The sequence below is a fragment of the Pinus tabuliformis genome, chromosome 8, assembly GCF_031772625.1.
Source record: "Pinus tabuliformis cultivar Carrire ecotype Pingquan chromosome 8, CPIR1, whole genome shotgun sequence".
Taxonomy (NCBI): Eukaryota; Viridiplantae; Streptophyta; class Pinopsida; order Pinales; family Pinaceae; genus Pinus; species Pinus tabuliformis.
In genome coordinates, this window is record NC_142294.1 from 16,470,365 (window position 1) to 16,489,412 (window position 19,048).

Consider the following 19,048-nt stretch of genomic DNA (forward strand, 5'->3'; position numbering starts at 1 on the left):
TAGGCATAATTCCCTAGCCCTCTGCAATTCTAACATATTAGCTGTTCACGAACTCTTCTAGGTACTCCTCCACCTCGGCCTCATCCGTGCCCCTGAAATCGTGTTCACGCCATTCGTGCATTCTGGTCTAGGGGCTTCATTTCGACCTGAACTCTATAGGTGGGAGTTCCATCAATAATCAATTCCTAGCTTCTACAAGTGCGTTCATCATGTCCCACCGAGCTACAAAAGTTACAAAACAACTATTGCGAATTTTGCGTATACTTCTGTAACAAGTGGTAGTTGTCTATGTCATGTTTCCCAGCTATCTGACAAATCTCACACCAAAAAGTAGGTGTCACACTAGGTCCTACTTGTGCTTAAGCCATAAAGGCATCGGTTCTCCTCCTGCAAGGTAATTTTCAAAAACCAGGCAATGGTCTTTATCATGACCCTAACCCTTGCATTTTATACACCATACTTGTTCACGCACTTCTAGTCGAGCTGTCCTATCCTGTTTCAAACTCTGCATCTCAAGGCATAAATTCTTCAACTGCAATGGATCTACTGAACTCCTATGTTAGGATCCTACATCGGGGTCTCATGTAGCCTCATAGCAATCTCTAAGGCCTTCACCTGAGTCGTTATCTTCTGCTATGATAACGCACTTCTTAGATGTGGCATTAGTAGAGCTACAAGCCACTCATGATGTTGTCCATTTGTCAAATTCATATTAGCTTCGCGAATTGTACATTTCAGTGTCTAATCTAACTCCCAAGGAGTCTCACCTGGTAGCATCATGATCTCTTTGAATCCAATGATCGATTGTGCTTCAGACATTGGCCTGCTAAATTCTCTATTTAGTGTTGCTTGGATATCTGCAATTCCCACATTTGTATTATCATTGGAGTGGTTAATATACCAAGTCAGTGCATGGTCCTGCAGGGTGCTAACTAGTGTCGCTTTCTTTATATTGTCATCTGTAACTCCTTGCACTCCCCATATAGCCCTTACCACGAACCAGAATTGTTCCGGATCCTCGTTTCCCAAACCTTTGAACACAGGCAACTTCACTGTGCTTGCCATATTGAATCACGGTGGTGGTGGAGGTGGTACAGGTGAAGATGGAGGTGATGGTGGTGAAGCTAGTTACGGTGTGGGTGGAGGTGGTATTCATGGAATTCTTTGCATTATCAGATGGATCGCACTTCGCGGTGAGACCTTAGCGAGCTCTTCCTCATCCCCTCGCAGAGATGAAATGAAGGGCCTAGTTTCTGGTCCCTTTGATCCAAGTGGATCTTGGTGGCCACCTGCCAAGTCCACCTGGACCCCCACCATTGTTTCTCTCAGCATTTTTAGTTTCCTTAATTGTAGCACAACTTACTATTTTTAGCAGTTTTTCTAGTCCTGAACATCTTGAGCCGTTTTGAGGCCCTAGACGAAATTTTCTGGGAAATATGGGGCAACATGGGTCCATGGACCCATGTTGCCTCCCAAAGTGGTAGTGCTCGGATAGATATTTATAATGAGCTATTGTACGTGTCAAATGGAGATCGTATGCCAAAGTTATTACCTCGGGAAGTTGATGTACCAATTTACCCAAACGGGGTCCACAGTTTGGCGTTTCATCTTCTAGGGTTAGGTTTTGGAATGTTAAGTGTTTTCCATTGTTTCTCAATAATAAATCAACTCCGAGCCTCATTGTAATACAGTTCAGAGGCATGTAGCCACCACATCTCTTCTCAGAGATAAGCTACCATTGCCCTAGCTGGTTTATTTCCATTACTGTTTGTAAGCATATTTCAGTATTTTACATTAATGAAGTGAAGTATTATTTCCCCTGCATATCTATGTTTATGGTTATCTCTATAATTTGTTGCATTCTTGTTTAAGTCTGGATCAGTGGTATCAGAGCGGTCTGTTTTTTCTCTATTTTTCTTTGCATGTCCCCAATGAGGTCGAGATATAAGGAGTTAGGGCTTGAACTAGTCGAACCTTTGCGAGACCAGCCTCGCAAATCCCAACGGCCTCCTATGGCGGATGAGAAGAAAGACAAGGGGGTAGGAGATCCTATCAAGATCTTGCTCGAAGAAGCCCTCAAGTGACAATGGAATGCGATGATGGACAGTTTTTCCCAAATCCTTCAGCTGCTACCCAGAAGCGACGCATCGGCTTCCAGCAGCTACTCTGAAAATGCCACACCCTTTAAGGTACAAGTTAATTTTGCAATCCCCATATTTGAGGGTCAGATAGATGCAGATGCCATAGATAAATGGTTAAATCCGCTGGAGGGTTATTTTTCTGTTCATGAATTTTCGAGTCGGGAAAAGATTGTTTTCGCTCTTCTCAAAGCAGCCCCCCATGTCAAGGAATGGTGGGAAGCCTACTGCAAGCAGAAGGATGAAAATACCGGCTCACTATTTTCAGTCGCACCCACTTGGAATTCATTCTGGGATGCCATCAAGGAGCAGTACTACCCTGTCGGAAGCTATGAGGATGAATACATAAAATGGACCATGCTGCGGCAGGGAAGGGACCAAGACGTGTCGGAGTTCACCAATATTTTCCATACCCTTCGCACAAATTTGGGTATCAAGGATACAAAGCAGCATTTGATACTCAAATACCACAGCTACCTGCACAAGTACATCTAGGAAGAAATACAATTCCTAAACATCTCCTCGCTTGGCACAGCGTACCGATATGCCGTCAAGGTCAAGCAGAAGTTGAAACAAAAGAAGCGAGACTTTGGATCTGTGAATCTAAAGCAAGGGAAAGGTGCCCCTAAAACACAGAACAAAGGACAATGCCAAGGCAGGGAAGCCCAAGACAACCCACCAAAGCTGCAGGCAAAGAATAGTGCCGCGAAGACGAAAAAGGACACAGGAAAATGGTGTGAGTTCCATAAGAGCTCCACTCACAACACTAGTGAGTGTCAGGCCAAGTAGTCATTGGTGGATGAGCTAAAGGTTCCAGAATCAGATGCATGTTCTAACTCTGAGTCAGAACCCGACAAGGGGAATGACAAAGGGAAGCAGATCATTGACACGGATCCCAATGCCACTATTGCTACCACCAAGATCCAGAAAAATGAACCCGAAGATCCAGAGGAGGAGGAGTGTCTCTTCGACTCCTAGATGTGGGTAAAGGGCTCCCCGCTACAGTTCATTGTCGATAGCGGGAGCTAAAAGAACCTCATTTCGGAAGAGGTCGTGAAGCGATTGGGCTTACCGACTACAGTGCATTCACAACCATACACCATCGGGTGGCTTCACCAAGGACGGGATCTTCGCATGAGCCAGCAGTGTCACCTTCCGTACAACATCAAGCCCTTCACAGATGAGGTATTGTGTGACATTGCTCCCCTTGAAGTTTGTGATGTATTATTAGGACAACCATACTTGTGGAAGCGACATGTTGTGTATGAGTCAAGGCCCTGTGCTATTATTATTACATTGGGGAATAAGTTGTACAGGATACCAGAGGTAGCACCGCCTACCACCTTCTCTTTGATTACTGCAAAACAATGTAGTAAGCTCATTTCCAAGACTGGGAAATTTGTTTTCCTCATGATACGCCCTCAAGGAAAAAAGAAGATGGTGGCCACGGCCTCCAGATAGGACCCCTCCGCATGACAACTACAGATGGATAAGGTCGTGAAGGAGTACGAGGACATCTTCACCTCCCCTGCAGGGGTTCCTCTGCAATGTCAGGTCAAGCACTCCATCAATCTGACCCCAGGTGTGCCACTAGCCAATGGGCCAATTAATTGGCGCTCTGTTCTGGAGAACGATGAAATCAAGAGGCAGATTCAGGAGCTACTGCAGAAAGGTCACATCCATCCTAGTTCATCGTCTTGTGGGAGCCCGATCGTGTCGGTACAGAAGAAGGATGGGACTTGGAGACTATGTATTGACTATCGGGTGCTGAACAAGATCATTGTCCCTAATAGGTACACGATCCCATGGATTGATGGCCTCTTGGACCAACTAAAGGGGGCAAAATATTTCAGCAAGATCGATCTGAAGTCAGGATATCACCACGTACCAATCAAACCCTCTGATGTGTGGAAGACTACCTTCAAAGCCAAGGAGGGCCTCTTCGAATGGTTGGTTGTGCCTTTCGGATTGATGAATGCTCCTACAACCTTCATGAGGCTAATGGATGACATATTGCAGCCATTCACCAACTCATTTGTAGTGGTATACTTGGATAACATTCTGATCTTCAGCTAGAGTTGGGAAGAGCACCTCCACGACATCCGACAGGTTCTTCAAACACTGCAGCAACACAAGCTCTGTGCCAATTTGGAGAAATGAACTTTTGGCATGACCCACGTTCAGTATCTAGGATACATTATTGATGAACAGGGGGTGCATGTGGATCTGGCCAAGATCCAAGTCATTCGGGATTGGCCATCTCCAATCACTCTGACAGAGCTCCGCAGCTTTCTAGGTCTTGCCAACTTCTACAGCAGGTTCGTGTTGGGGTTCGCACATATCACTTGGCCCTTGAGTCAAGTCACCAAGGGAGGAATCAAAGCGAAATTCTTTTGGTCTAAATCTCAAAAGAAGGCATTCATAGAGTTGAAAGATCACCTCTGCACGACACCAATGCTCGTGTTACCAAATTTTAAACAACCATTTGAGGTTGAGACAGATGCCTCTGACTATGCTATTGTGGCAGTCCTTACTCAGCACGGGCATCCAGTGGCATATCACAGTGAAACACTTTCAAACACAGTCCGGAAGTATCCCACTTATGATAAAAAGATGTATTCCATTGTGCAGGCCTGCCGACAATGGAAGCATTACATTTTGGGGAAGGAAACGGTCATCCACACAGACCACTGACCCCTACAGTTCATACAGACCCAAGGGAAATTGCAGAATGATCATCATCAGAAGTGGTCTACATATCTGCAATAGTTCCATTTGAATATCAAGTATAAGAAGGGCAGCACCAATAATGTTGCAGATTGCCTCAATCGACCACCAATCATGGCATTAACCACCGTGCTCAACTCTTGTGGGAACTAGACTTCTGATTGGCCCCTTCTATACAAAAGTGACCTAGAATTTGGCCACACATACCAGACACTCTTGGGGGGTCGGCATGTTCCAGATTTTCACCTCCAGGATGCCCTGTTATGCCACCTGGGTCACTTTTTTGTTCCTTCAAGCGAGCGTGCCAAGATGATTTTGGAAGCACACTACAGTCGAGATGTTGGGCATTTCGGGGTCAAGAAAATGGTGGCAGTACTGCAAAAGTATTTCTATTGGCCAAATCTTCGACAGGATGTCAGGAATTACATCAGATCATGTACTGCCTGTGCCATTGCCAAACCAACCATCAAGAAGCAAGGCCTCTATACCCCACTGCCTACCCCTAGTCGACCTTGGGAATCCATCTCCATGGATTACATATCAAGCCTTCCTTCCACTAAGAATTGAAATGATTGTGTTTTTGTGGTCGTCGACAGGTTCTCGAAGATGGCCATTATGGCGACCTGCAAGAAGAATATCACTCGAAGAATGAGTGTGGGTGCACTTTGGGATCCCACAGTCTATCATCTCAGATCGGGACAGTCGGTTCCTTAGTACAGTTTGGTCCAGTCTCTGGTCAATGCTGGACACCAAACTCACTAAGTCCATAGCCTTCCATACTCAAACTGATGGCCAGATAGAGGTTGTCAATCAGATGATTGTACACATTCTGCGCATGTACAACTCAACGCATCCACACACATGGGACGAGAGCCTCCCCTATGTTTAGCACAGCTACAACCGAGCTCTTCACAGCTCGATTGGCCACAGCCCTTTTCAGGTGGTCTTGGGATTCCAGCCACTATGCCCCATTGATGTGGCCATGCCACTTGCAACTACTCACACAGATTCGGCTCATGTCCAGTCCGAAATAGATAAGGCAACCAACTTCATTGAGTACATCCAACATATTTTCCAGTAGGTCCATGACATTCTATAAAAATCAAATGCCAAGTACAAGTAGCGACATGATCAACATCGGGTGCCACACAAGTTTCAGGTGGGCAACAAAGTCTGGTTGCATTTGCAAAAGGAATGCCTTACTGGAGCCTATAGGAAACTGAGACCACTCTGATATGGTCCTTACACCATTACTAAGGCTGTGGGAGACAATGCATTTGAGCTCAGCATTCCCCCATTCCTTGGCCTACACCCAATGTTCAATGTGGACTGCCTTCGGCCATACTTTCCACCATTACTAGAAACATCTGACATTGCAGAACAGCTCACACCCACAGAATTAAATCCAGATTACCTGGAAAAAGCTACAACTGATCGGATCGTGGAAACACAGATCAAGAACACTCGCCAATAGAATATCCAACTGTATCGAGTTGTCAAAGTAGGCCAACTCCTTCACCAGGGCAAGTGGCTCACCAGGGACCAAGTTCAGCAAAAGTTTCCTCATCTCATGGAGGAACTCAATGCAATGGGGACCATTGCTTCCTAAGGGGGGAGGAATGACCCAGGTGGATATTGGTGGCCACTTGGCAAGTCCACCTGGACCCCCACCATTGTTTCTCTCAGCATTTTCAGTTTCCTTAATTGTAGCACAACTTACTATTTTTAGCAATTTTTCGGGTCCTGAACTTCCGGAGCCGTTTTGAGGCCCTAAACGACATTTTTTGGGAAATTTGGAGCCACATGGGTCTATGGACCCATGTTGCCTCCCAAAGTGGTAGTGCTCGGATAGATCTTTCTAATGAGCTATTGTACACATCAAACAGAGATCGTATGCCAAAGTTACGACCCCGGGAAGTTGATGTACCAATTTACCCAAACGGGGCCCACAGTTTGGCGTTTCATCTTCTAGGGCTAGGTTTTGGAATGTTAAGGGTTTTCCATTATTTCTCAAAAATAAATAGGCTTCGAGCCTCATTGTAAGATAGTTCAGAGGCATGTAGCCACCACATCTCTTCTCAGAGATAAGCTACCATTGCCCTAGCTGGTTTATTTCCATTACTGTTTGTAAGCATATTTCAGTATTTTACATTAATGAAGTGAAGTATTATTTCCGCTGCATATATGTGTTTATGGTTATCTCTGTAATTTGTTGCGTTCCTATTTAAGTCTGGATCACCCTTACCTCCTTCATTCCTGTAAGCTTTTCCACTTCACGTAGCCCCAAACATCAAGGTAATTGCATAACCCTCTTTTTGCACAATAGCATTTTAATCCAAGTATTCAAATATTTTACGTACTTACCTCACAGTCCTTTAAGAAAACGTTGCTCTGCTTCGTTGTAGCTAACTGAGGTGTTAACTGCGAACTCAGTAACGAATCCTCCTATAATATGAATGAGCCAATGATCAATGGCATGAGCAATATTATCCTCTGATGCTTCCAACCTTCGCTCTAACTCTGGGATCCATGCAATAGGACCATCAAGTTTCCACCTTCCTTGGCTATCTGCTAGCTTCATGATCCACTAGTATAAGTCAGTAGGGAAGGACGTGAATAAGATTTCATGGATCTCCGTGTATAAGTAACAGACTAACCACTCTTCTTTTGATAGTCATGGATTCCTGTTCTCCTGCGTTGAGAACTCATGAATTCTTCTGTCCAAACAGTCTTCAATTTCTTTCTTAGTTCGACTCCAATGATATGACATCAGACATCTCTATGCAGATTCTGGTCCTAGAAATGGAACCATTTGTTGGATTTAGGGGGCTTGACCCAGGTTTGGAATTGTTTAGCCAAACAAATCGCTACACTATTGGCCCTTTCGGCATCAGCTCGCGGAGCGCAGATTGAAGTCTCACCCAAAGCAGTATGAGGGGATGTTGGAACCAAGTTTCCACACCCTTAACATGTCTATGGTGTCGATTTAGTCCAACTGTGCCTATCTTTGTGTAGGTTACTTCGCACACTGTTCTAACCTTCAATACCCTCACGATCTTTTATAATCATCTTTCATGCGGCCCTAACCAGGGGCTGAGATGACTTCGCGCTGCTCTAGCATCGAACTGCACTTTTTCCCCAATAATCATCGCGAAACTTACTTATCTTCTTACAGATGTTAGTCAACTTTGCATAAACAGATATTATATCTTGTATTCACTTAATCAATACAATCATATATATTCATGCATCATATAAAAAATAGAAGTGAAATTTATACCCAATATATTCAATGCAGAAAACAGGAAATAAATACAAAGAATATATATGAAACTTCTCTTTATTAATACTTCCAACTATTACAGACTCGACTTGCCCTATGCCCTCAGCTACAGGGATCCACACACTCAGCTTCAGACTACTAGGCCTCTCTGCACTCAGTGCAGAGCCTTCTCCTACTCTATGACCCAAACTAGACTTTACACTTCCATTATTCTATGTTTAGATTGATTATTCTTCCATTGATTGTCTTAATTACTTAGAGCTTCGCTCTATTTATACAATCTCATGGTTCGTGAACTATGGGTAGATCTCTACAGCTGACATTACATTAACAAAATTGAGGGCGGACGATCCAATGACTCGTTTACAAGATACGCGCTCTGCACCCACAAAATGTGGAGTCTTTACATTAGAGTTATAGTTTCTGACCAAAATCTAGAACTTAAGCCCCAAAACTTCCCTTGGGGGATCTCGCGCCCAACAAGATGCACAGAGTAGAGTTAAAACAACTGAACATGAGATCTATTCCAAATATGAGGGATATCCCATGTATAAGAACATTTTTCATTACCTCTTGTTTCTTACATGCCCGTTGGGACTAGATATATCAAAATACTGGATTCTGATATTACAGGCACAAAAATACATTATATCCAATGGATGCTCTATTGTAAGGACCCAGTGGGGGTATTACTATTGTGTTTGGTTGAGGGAAAAACCCATGAAGTGATTGAGGATTTCGATGGGGGAGTCTGTGGAGGACACTACAGTTGGAAGGAAACAACACGCAAAATTCTCAAGGCAGGATTTTACTGGCCTACGCTGTTTGGAGATGTTTATTCTAAGGTCAAGTCATGCCAAAAATGCCAGTTATTTGATGAAAGATAGAAGTTTTCTCCCCCCCCCGCCTCCCGATTCTTGTGCATGTAGAGGAGCCCTTTAGACATTGGGGTATTGGACTTCATCGGAGAAATCAACTCACCTTCTAGCGGCCAACACAAATGGATTTTAATAGCCATTGGCTATTTCACCAAGTGGGTAGAGGCTATCCTAGCTAGGAATTCTACTGATTTAGTGGTGATAAAATTCATGGAGGAGAACATACTGTCCCACTTTGGGTGTCCTTTTAAAATCATCATTAGTAATGCACGGGTCTTCAAATCTGTTAGATCACCAACTTCTGCCACAAATTCAACATCATCGTTGGACACTCCACTACATACTACCCTCATGGGAATGGCTTGGCTGAGTCTTCTAATAAAACTGTGGTGAGAGTTCTAAAGAAGACCATCACTAAAAATCAAAGGAATTGGGACTCTAACCTAAAGTTTGCTCTGTGAGTTAACTATGTGACACCCAAAAGATCCACTAGAAAATCTCCTTTTGAGCTAGTATATGGAAAGGTTGTTGTCTTCTTTATCCAATTAGCAATGCCAGTAGCTAAGTTGTTGCAAGAAGCTAAGGAAGAGCCTAGAACATTGACTAGAAGAATAAATCAGCTAGTGGAGCTTCACAAGAACAAAAAGCAGGTGGGGACCAAGCTGTTAAACTAAGAATAAAGGATGAAATCTTTGTTTGACAAGAAGGCTAAGGACAGATCTCTTCAACAAGGAGATTTAGTTCTTCGGTGGGATGTCAAATGAGAAGACAAAGGAAAACATGGGAAGTTTGGTCTGCTATGGTTCGGTCCCTTCAGGACTGTAGAAGAAAGGGGAAATAACACTTACATGCTCAAAAACATGTATGGTGAACTGTTGGAACTACCTATAAATGGTTAGTTCCTAAAATTTTATTTTAAAAATTAGAGATATATGTCCCTTGCTCATTGTAAGTCCTCAATGTGTGTGTTGAAATTTTTATTTGAATTGTTCAGTGTATTTTCAGAAAATTCCTTTTTTCATGGAATTATATGTTGTTTAAGAATAAGTCCATGCCCAATGGAAGAAAAGGCTACTAGTTTGTAGGTCCTCATCACCTTGCCAGCGCAGTTGACCAAAATTTTATGGCAGGTCGGGGGGTCGAACTCGGGACTTGCACTACAAAAACCACAAGAATTACCGCTATACGATGCTTTATTTCTTAACCTATATAGTCTACTACATATATTTAAAGTTCAATAGGTTAGTGTTTGGGGGTTAGGAGGGCCAGCCTGTGGGCCAGCCATCCCCATGTGAACGCTCTCATGGTTTGGGTTAATACAACTGCACGACTATCTATCCAATGACTACACAAATGATAATTGCAAGCTCATTGCCATACATGTGACGCATCACATATACGGTGGTCATGGCTTATATAATGGCCAACGTTACATAACTGTTGTAGAAACCGTGTGGAAAACCACGTCATGTGTCCACCCAAAACCGCCACCTCAAATGGTTAGCGAAAACCAAGAAGTAATTACGTTAAACTTGGATTAGTGCTTAATTAATTTGAGTTAACACTAATTAAATTGGAGTTTGATTCGGTGAATATTATGGTGGACCTCCAAAATTGGCGCCAACTCCAAGTTTAGTGAAGTTAACTGGAGTTTCTCTAGTTTTGGAGGAGTTTTTTTAGGGAAAAATAGTTTGGGTTATAACCGGAGCAAATTTCGACCAAATGAAGCTTAGGAAAAGGTATTCCTAGCTAATTTCGACATTCTAAATACATTGAAACAATTTTTAGGAGAAGTAGAGCTTTGTAAACAATACTTTTTCCATATTGAGCTAATACAGAGGCCCAAGCCATGGAATCTTGACCAAGGAGATGTAGACTAGGAGGGCTGAACTCCTTCATCAAAACATTGTGTTAAGTGTTCATGTTGATGGTTTGTTATACTTTTTATTGCTGTTGTCTAACACTTTTCTTTCATGCTATTTTTCTCATGAATGTCACATTAAATTTGATAAAATTTACCTGTTTACATTCACAAACAACCTAAGGAAACCTATGCACATGAAGCAATGGACGAGAATTTGTTTATAAATTTGTAATTGAAAATATCACAGCAAAACCAACATCCAATAATAGATCACATTGTCCCTAGTTGGAGCCAACATTGTCACTCACTGCCTTATGGGTTTCAATTGGTCAAGTTTGCCTGAGTGCAGTGAAGTTAAAGCCATTTTTCAGGCCAGAGAAGCTATTAGAGCTTAACTAGACCCTCTCCATTGCCATGTGCTTAGAAAAATATTTCCAATGGTATATGGAAGTCCAAAAATGGACTCCTGGAGTAGAAGATAAAGTGTTTTCAAGATTACCTTGGAAAAGCCCAGCTGGTGGAGAAAAAAATAAGTGTAGAAGAAAAATCGCAATTAGAGGTCTGAGGCTGATCGCAATAGAATATCAGCGGTCGATGGGTCAGAGCACAAAAATGTATCAACGATCAGAAATCAGTAGGTCTTGGGGCACATACTTATGTTATCGATGGGTTTCAAGGCCAAGTGTCAATATGGTAGATCAGTGATCATAGGCGCTAGGGGTGCACACCAAATTACGGCTAGAATTATTGCAAAAAGATAATATCATGGGAACCACCGATCATGTAATAAAGTAGTGCATTGTTGGGGAGTTGAGAAAACCAAATACAAAGGAAATGGATGACAAGACAAGGGGTGGGCCTCCCTTGTCTCTCCCCTCCACATGGCATCGACGATCAACAATTGACGAGGTCGCAACTCCGAAACATCGTAAATCTACTGACATTCCAATTTAATATGAAATCATCAAGGAAGTCTGATTCAAAAATACAAAGGAATTCCATGAAAAACCAAGGCCTAGCAGGGCTTTTTTCTCTCTTGTCCAGAGAGCCACGTGGCAGCCTCTGATTGGTCATCAGAGAAGACATGGAAGCTGATGTCAACATTGACGTGGCTGTATGGTTGATGACATGGTAGAGGACACGTGTCACCCAGTTTTAGTGTTTTCAAGGGTGACATGGGGTTATTTCCGGGTGCCACATGTCACCAATCATAGGGTGACACATGGCAGTGATGATGGCAACAGGTTTATCAATGATCAACGGTTCTAGGTTTTAGGCTTATCAGCGATTGTGATTGCGATAAGGAAAGGCCTCAGATGCGATATGTAATGAGCTATGACTTATAAAGTTTTCGCATTCGAGATATCAGCCGATGTGGTGTAAGGGGCTATTGAAATTATTTCAAGTAACAAAGGAAAAGTCCCCCTGTGTGACATTTGAAAGCCTTAATGCTCGGTTCAAGCCCCCGATCACATGGAAGAAGAAGCAAAAAGGGGTTATATTCACAAGGGCTTAAAGGGAAATTGGGCTCGCTTGTTTCATGGTGTTCTTGTGTTAAAAGGCCTGCATTCAAAAAACTCCTGGCTACTCCATGAAACATGACACCAGAGATTTTCAGGGCACTGATATTATCTAACAAAAATTTAAAAGGTGTATGAGTCGGTAGCTATTTCAAAGTCTGTTATCATCATTGTGGGTGACTACTCTAGCTTAAGTGAAAGGGAAGGGATGAGACTGTTAAATACTGACAGTGACCAGGAACTAGCCAAGAGAGGATTAATCATGACTTGGGAAAATGGTAGGATCAAAGGTCAGTGAAGAGGAGTGAAATGAAGATATTTCCAAAAAGCATCATTTCAATTTCAATGGATTAATTATGTTTTGTTGTTTTGATCATGATATTTTTACTCTGTTTTTCTTTCAAGAAAGGAATCTCCCAGCTGTAATAGTTAGAGGATTCATGCTAAGACAACCATTCACAAAAACAACTATAAATTCAGCCTCAAGATATTTCTGTAACTAATTTTCTTGCCCTCCCTCTCCTTATAAGAGGGAGGAAGAAACATTGAATGCAGGTTCTAAATTCTAGGAAAAAATTGTATGTGCTTCTAAAGTTGTATGGATTCCAGATCTACAAATTTCTTAATATGAACGAAGTAATGGTGATTCCCATGTTCGAGTATTACAGTATGTTTTTTCTCTATTAAACTCCCATTATGTTCTCACTTCCTCTCTGATTTGAAGCAATTGTAGCTACCATAAATATCTCTTACATTGTTACAAATTCATTGGTGTTAACTAGTTAATACATATGCTTTTATGCAAGTCTGAGATTATATCTTTAAATGTATGCTTCCTGAAATCATAGAATTCACTCTTATTACATCCACCTGTCTATATTTATCTCAGATAAGTATAGAAATATTCGTGTTTCAAGCTCTATGTGATAAGTTATTATTCTCTTTCTCTTTATTCACTATTTTGCAAAATCTGATTTAGTTGTAAGTCCTTTATTACTTGGCCTCGACTTGCTTTTGCCTTATTCTTATGAGTTGTATATGTGAAAGGATACCATAAATACATGGCTTATATCCTTGGATGAAGGAACCAATCCATGTTGTTATGTGTATATTTGTATATTTGTAATTACTATGTGTAGAAGATGCATATGATGCCTTCGGTTTCTTGAGGATCATATGAGATACATAGAATTTAGATGTCCCCAGGCATTGTTCTTGTAAGAAATCCAAGGCTATCTCTGGGAGAGACAACAGTGACAATGGGCACAAAATATTTTGTGAACAAAGGTTAAGCTCTCAAGGCTAGAGTGGAGAGGGACCTAGAAAAGGACATATGCAACATTTTTATCAAGAAAGCACTCAGGCTAAAGACAATTCTATAGTCTAGATTTTAATTTCTTGTGCTAATAATTTGTGTGAATAATTCAACAACTTGGAATTTTTATGTGCCATATTTTGGGGTTTTGGAACCAAACTGGTGAAGCAATAACGTTTGGAAATCCATGCATGAATGAGTTTTCATGTGATATGGAAGAATGGATAGTTTGGATGTGGATTTAGCAAATTTGCTAAAAATGAATGAGTTTTCATCTCATATGGCAGAATGGATAGTTTGGATGTGGATTTAGCAAATTTTCTAAATTTTGAATCAACCAAATTTACAAGAAACACTACTAAAACCTGTCAAATTCCAGAATTGCAAATTTGAGCAGTTTAACTTTGGTTTTCATACATACATAGGGAAGAATATTTATAATACTTATTATTCAAATCAATAAGACATTCCAAAAATAGAAAAACGAGAAGTTAGTGAGATCAAAACTTTTGATAAGTGAAAACTAAGAGCAAGATCGAGAACTAAAAATATCAGTCCTAATTTTATATAAGCATAATTGAATTTGCAAGACGAAGTGTTATTGGTTGTGTTAGTTTTTGATTGTTTAGAGGTGGATGGTGGATTGACTAGTGATCAAAGATTGTTGAAAACGACTTAATGGTGGTTATGGTGAGTGTTTGAAGTGAAAAATTCAATTGTTTATGAAAGAAAGTGGCTTCATGGTTTGAGTTTGAAAATGGTGTTGAGTCCTGAAACTACATATCTCCTACACACTTTCCTAGACTTTTTCCCCTCACTTGGAACCTCATAAGCTATCAAAATCATTGCATATTGATTCTAAAAGAGCACTTAAGTGGTTTTCTGACTATGTTTTTTTGTTTGTTGTTTGATTTAGATTTTTCTCATGAGCTGCGGAATGCAGCCACTTTCCACAACTGATTCAAATTTCCGAAGCTATTTTTGTTAAACTCCAGGTTGCAGGTGTCATCAGGAAAAACGGGACACATGGGTAGATCAAGAATGACCTGGACATGGATCAGGTCCTATTGGTTCAGCCGTATTCATCAAGGAAATTCGTGGTCAAAGGTGGTCAAGCGGTGGTCAAACAGAGGAATCCTACAGCAACAGGACTCCGTCTTCAAGCAGGTGAAGTATTCGTGGTCGTTCCTAGATCCCTGGGGACATGCTGACCACTGTAGACTGCCCCACGATGCGAATCCAACAGCCACAGTTGATAGATTTAATAATCTCGGCAACCATTATGCTAAATCCATGGACGCTGTCTTTTACGTGTCTTCTGTTGACGTAGTTTGACAGGAAAAAAAATATGAAGTTTTTGTTATAAATAACGTGTTTCTATATGCATAGAGTTATTCTTTGTTAATGTAATTTTGCTATTAAATTTACTGTGCCGTGACACTAGTTCCACTATGGCAACAAGAGGATTTCTTCCTCTGTTTTGATATATAAAGAAGACACTGTTTCTATATGATTGCGTGAACATAATTTTGGATTGATAGCCTCTTGACTGAGGCTGTGCAGAGGGCCCCTATATGCCGAGGTTTCGTTTTCCTTGTTGCTATACAATTTTTACATATTGTTTCCTTCTTTCCATTGCACATTTTTCATAGTTATCCACCTGTGTATATATTTCATCTGTTATGATATTAACATTTCATTCTTGTTTATGATTTTACAATCTTTGTACTAACGTTGATCAGTGTGTGTATGTTTCAGGACAGAGTAGGCCCGGGCATTTTTCATGCAATTTTCGTAATAACTAGTGACATGGAATTAGCCTCTGTGCTGACTTTGATTTTATTAGTTTTTTTTAATTCCAGTTATGCTTTGATTCCAATTTTGTTCACTTGCTTTAGTAGTTAGTTTAAATATCAACTTGCTCATATCATTGACGATTATCTCCGAAAGCCATAGCTTACACTAACTAGTGAGGAATCGGATCATGAATGATGTGATTTGATTTTAGTTTTACTTTTCTGCAATTAGATATCAACTTTCTCATATCATTGATGATTATCTCCGAAAGCCATAGCTTAGACTAACTGGTGAGGAATCAGATTATGAATGATGTGATTTGATTTTAGTTTTACTTTTCTGCAATTAGACATCAACTTGCTCATATCATTGACATTATCTCCGAAAGCCATAGCTTAGACTACCTAGCGAGGTATTGGACTATGAATGATGTGAATTGATTTTACTTTTACCAGATTGCAATTTTTTATTTATTTGAGTGCAGTAGCTTAATTAATTTTTCTGTATTTAGACAGCAACAGAGATAATGGTTTCATGATCAGTGGTTCATTATTTGCTTGATTTAAATATCAACACATTGTTATTCTTGTTCAAGTATTAATTTCATCACTAGTATGTTCTAAGACCATCTGAAGTGTTAAGTTCTAGAAATCATTATAGAGGACACAATTGCCTTAAAATATATATCCATACTTTCCTTCTAGAGTATTCTTAAAACTCAGGAATAGGATTTCCATTCATATTAGGAGATAAACGAAGATAAAAACCCCCAAAACAAAATAAAAATTGAAAACGACAAAAAGATAAGAAAGAGGCTATCTTGCACATATAGTGCGCCACACTTCATCAGTCTACGACTCCCAGATTGATAATTAATGTAGAAATTTAGGACACACTAAATTGACCAAACAAATGGTATGAAATATGAATCAATGAGGTTAAGCAAGTGATATCTTGTAGTTCAGTTGTTGTAGTACCTTCTAGTAGTGGTTGGTAAATAGTCAGGGGTTCGATATCCTTTTAGTGGTAGCTGATAAACTAGGGGTTGTAGCTCCTTTCAATTGTAGTTGATAAATTAGGTAGTGGTAGTTTCCTTCTAGCTACAACCAAAAAAATTTGTAAAGCAAGCAGAAGCTTGCCTTTGTGGAAATAATATAAGATAATTTTGAAGAATTTGTGCTATATTTTTTTCTTTTTGTGTTTATTCTTGTGATGCTCATATGATTTGTTCTTGAAATATTTATTGGTGTCCTATTAGCTTTACTAGTGACAAATAAATTGTTAAATTTCTATAATACTGATCCACCCCCCCCTCCCCCATCTCCCGACCAATGTGGGACCCAGTGTAGCAAGACTCGAATGCCATATAAGGCATGTAGTGAGTGATTAGAAAGTCATACATACCACACACGAAAAGACCTCCTAACTCCCCACAGGAGTTTTTGTTCTAAGCTCTCTTTAGTTAAGTATTTGGTTCTATCCCCTTGGACATATGATTCCAAGTCATTAAGGGTGAAAAATTCCATATTTGGTGTTGAAATTGAAAATTATATAATTTTGGAGATATAGGTATAGATGCTGCCGAAAATTGTGGTAATTGTTAAATCAAGGAGGTTGTATCATAATTTGATGCCATAATAGAAAACTTGGCACAGAATTGAACTACACTGGTTGAACGCAATAGATCATAGTTAATGTGGTTCATGTACTGCATTTGTTTCATTATTGAATTCACTCTAAACAAATGAAAATGGAGGGAAAGATTTAGAGAATTGAAATTAAGCATGAAATCTTAGTTGAAAAATTGTGATTAAGTGTTATTATTGGAGTGGCTAGTTGACTAACCCAGTCGATTTGAAAAAGAATACATTGTAAATATGATTATGTTGTAGTGGCTACAACCACCCTCAAATTTTTTTCCTTAGCTTCATTTTGTAGCCTCCCTACCAACCTTCCTTAGCAACATGTCTTGCCTTGTCAAGTACACAAGCTTCAGTAATTTTCTAGCAGACTGCCAACCTATGCATGAGAGCTTGTTGCACCCCCTCACAGGTTGTTTCTCTGGACTCGTTCTAGCTGCATGCCGAATAGCTCCGTTAAGAAATTGCACAATTCTGGATGGGAACCGTCCTTCCCTCCAAAAGTTGTGCAATTATGTCTTGCAGTTTGTTCGGCTTCAGAATTACGCAAATTTTCCTATCAAGTTTCACTGAGAAAATTACGCAATTCCTCCCAATAGGGCTACTCAGCCCAAAAATTGCGTAATTATGGGCAGCAATCAACTTCTCAGCCCAGAAATTATGAAAACCTTCTGGGCATTTAGCTCAGCTTCCTCCCAGAAATGCGCATCTTTTCACCTGAGCTGAGCAGGTTGTTGTATGTGCCATTAAGTTGACTAGTTCCACCTGGGATCGGGAAAACTTGAATTCCATGCATGGGCTGATTTTTCCTGGAATAGTAAAAAGAATCCCTAGATTTTAGGGAGCTATTTTTAGCAGCTGAAGGTTACATGCAAAGATTGTCTTAGAATCTTTCCTCCAAGTGTCTCTTTTTCCTAGATTTGTGGCAGGCGCGTCATGAGCCTCAAATTGATTTATTCGATGCTTTAGAGCTCACTTCTTCACATTGATCTTGGAGCTCTGACATCCCACGACACATCCAGGAGTCGTTGACACATCCATCTCAGCTATTCATGGGTAAGTCGTCTTAACTTGTCTTTTGCATCATCTATGTCGCTTTTTGTGTTTTGACTTGTGTGAGTGTTGTTTGCTTGATTTCTATGAATGCTTGCTGTCGTTTACATGCATACTAGATTGTACTAGCACTGTTTTAGTTTTTGTTAGCATCTCATTGTTGTCACTTGCATGAAACTGTTTTGCATGAATAATCACTAATTCGGCAACTCACTTCACCCACATGCATATTGTTTCATTTTATAAATCTTTCATTCATTATTTGAATGCATGATCATTCACTCTTGCTTACACTCATTATCGCCATGAAATCTCATTCAAATTTTCTTTCAGTTGCTTGTCAATGGGTCTAGGTAGCCTTGGCCAAGACTCTGCCTCACTAAGACAACATTTCACAATCCTGAGAGGGAAATATTTGTCTTCATCTCAAGAAATGTGCATTTTTTCCCAATGATTTTCCTCATGTCTTGCATTGCACAATTCTGAGGGACAGTGATAGCTGGCACAGAAAATTACGCAATGCATTCATTGGGCATACAACCATTGCTAGCTAAAATTGCGCATTACGCAATCACAACAATCAGTAGGCCAGTTTCGATTGTGCATTGCACAATTCCAGCAACCAGCCAACCTCCCCAGACAACCAAGACTCATTTTGCATAGTTCTGGTAGCTAGTCTCCTAGCCTCCTAGGAAAAATTACACAATCCTTGCTAGTCAGTCCCCATGTATGTTGTATGTCATCCTTCAAGTTTGCTTTGGTTTTCACTGACATATTTCTTGCCATGCATGTCACTTTGTCTCCATATCTAGTAGGTTTTCATCTGACTCTTA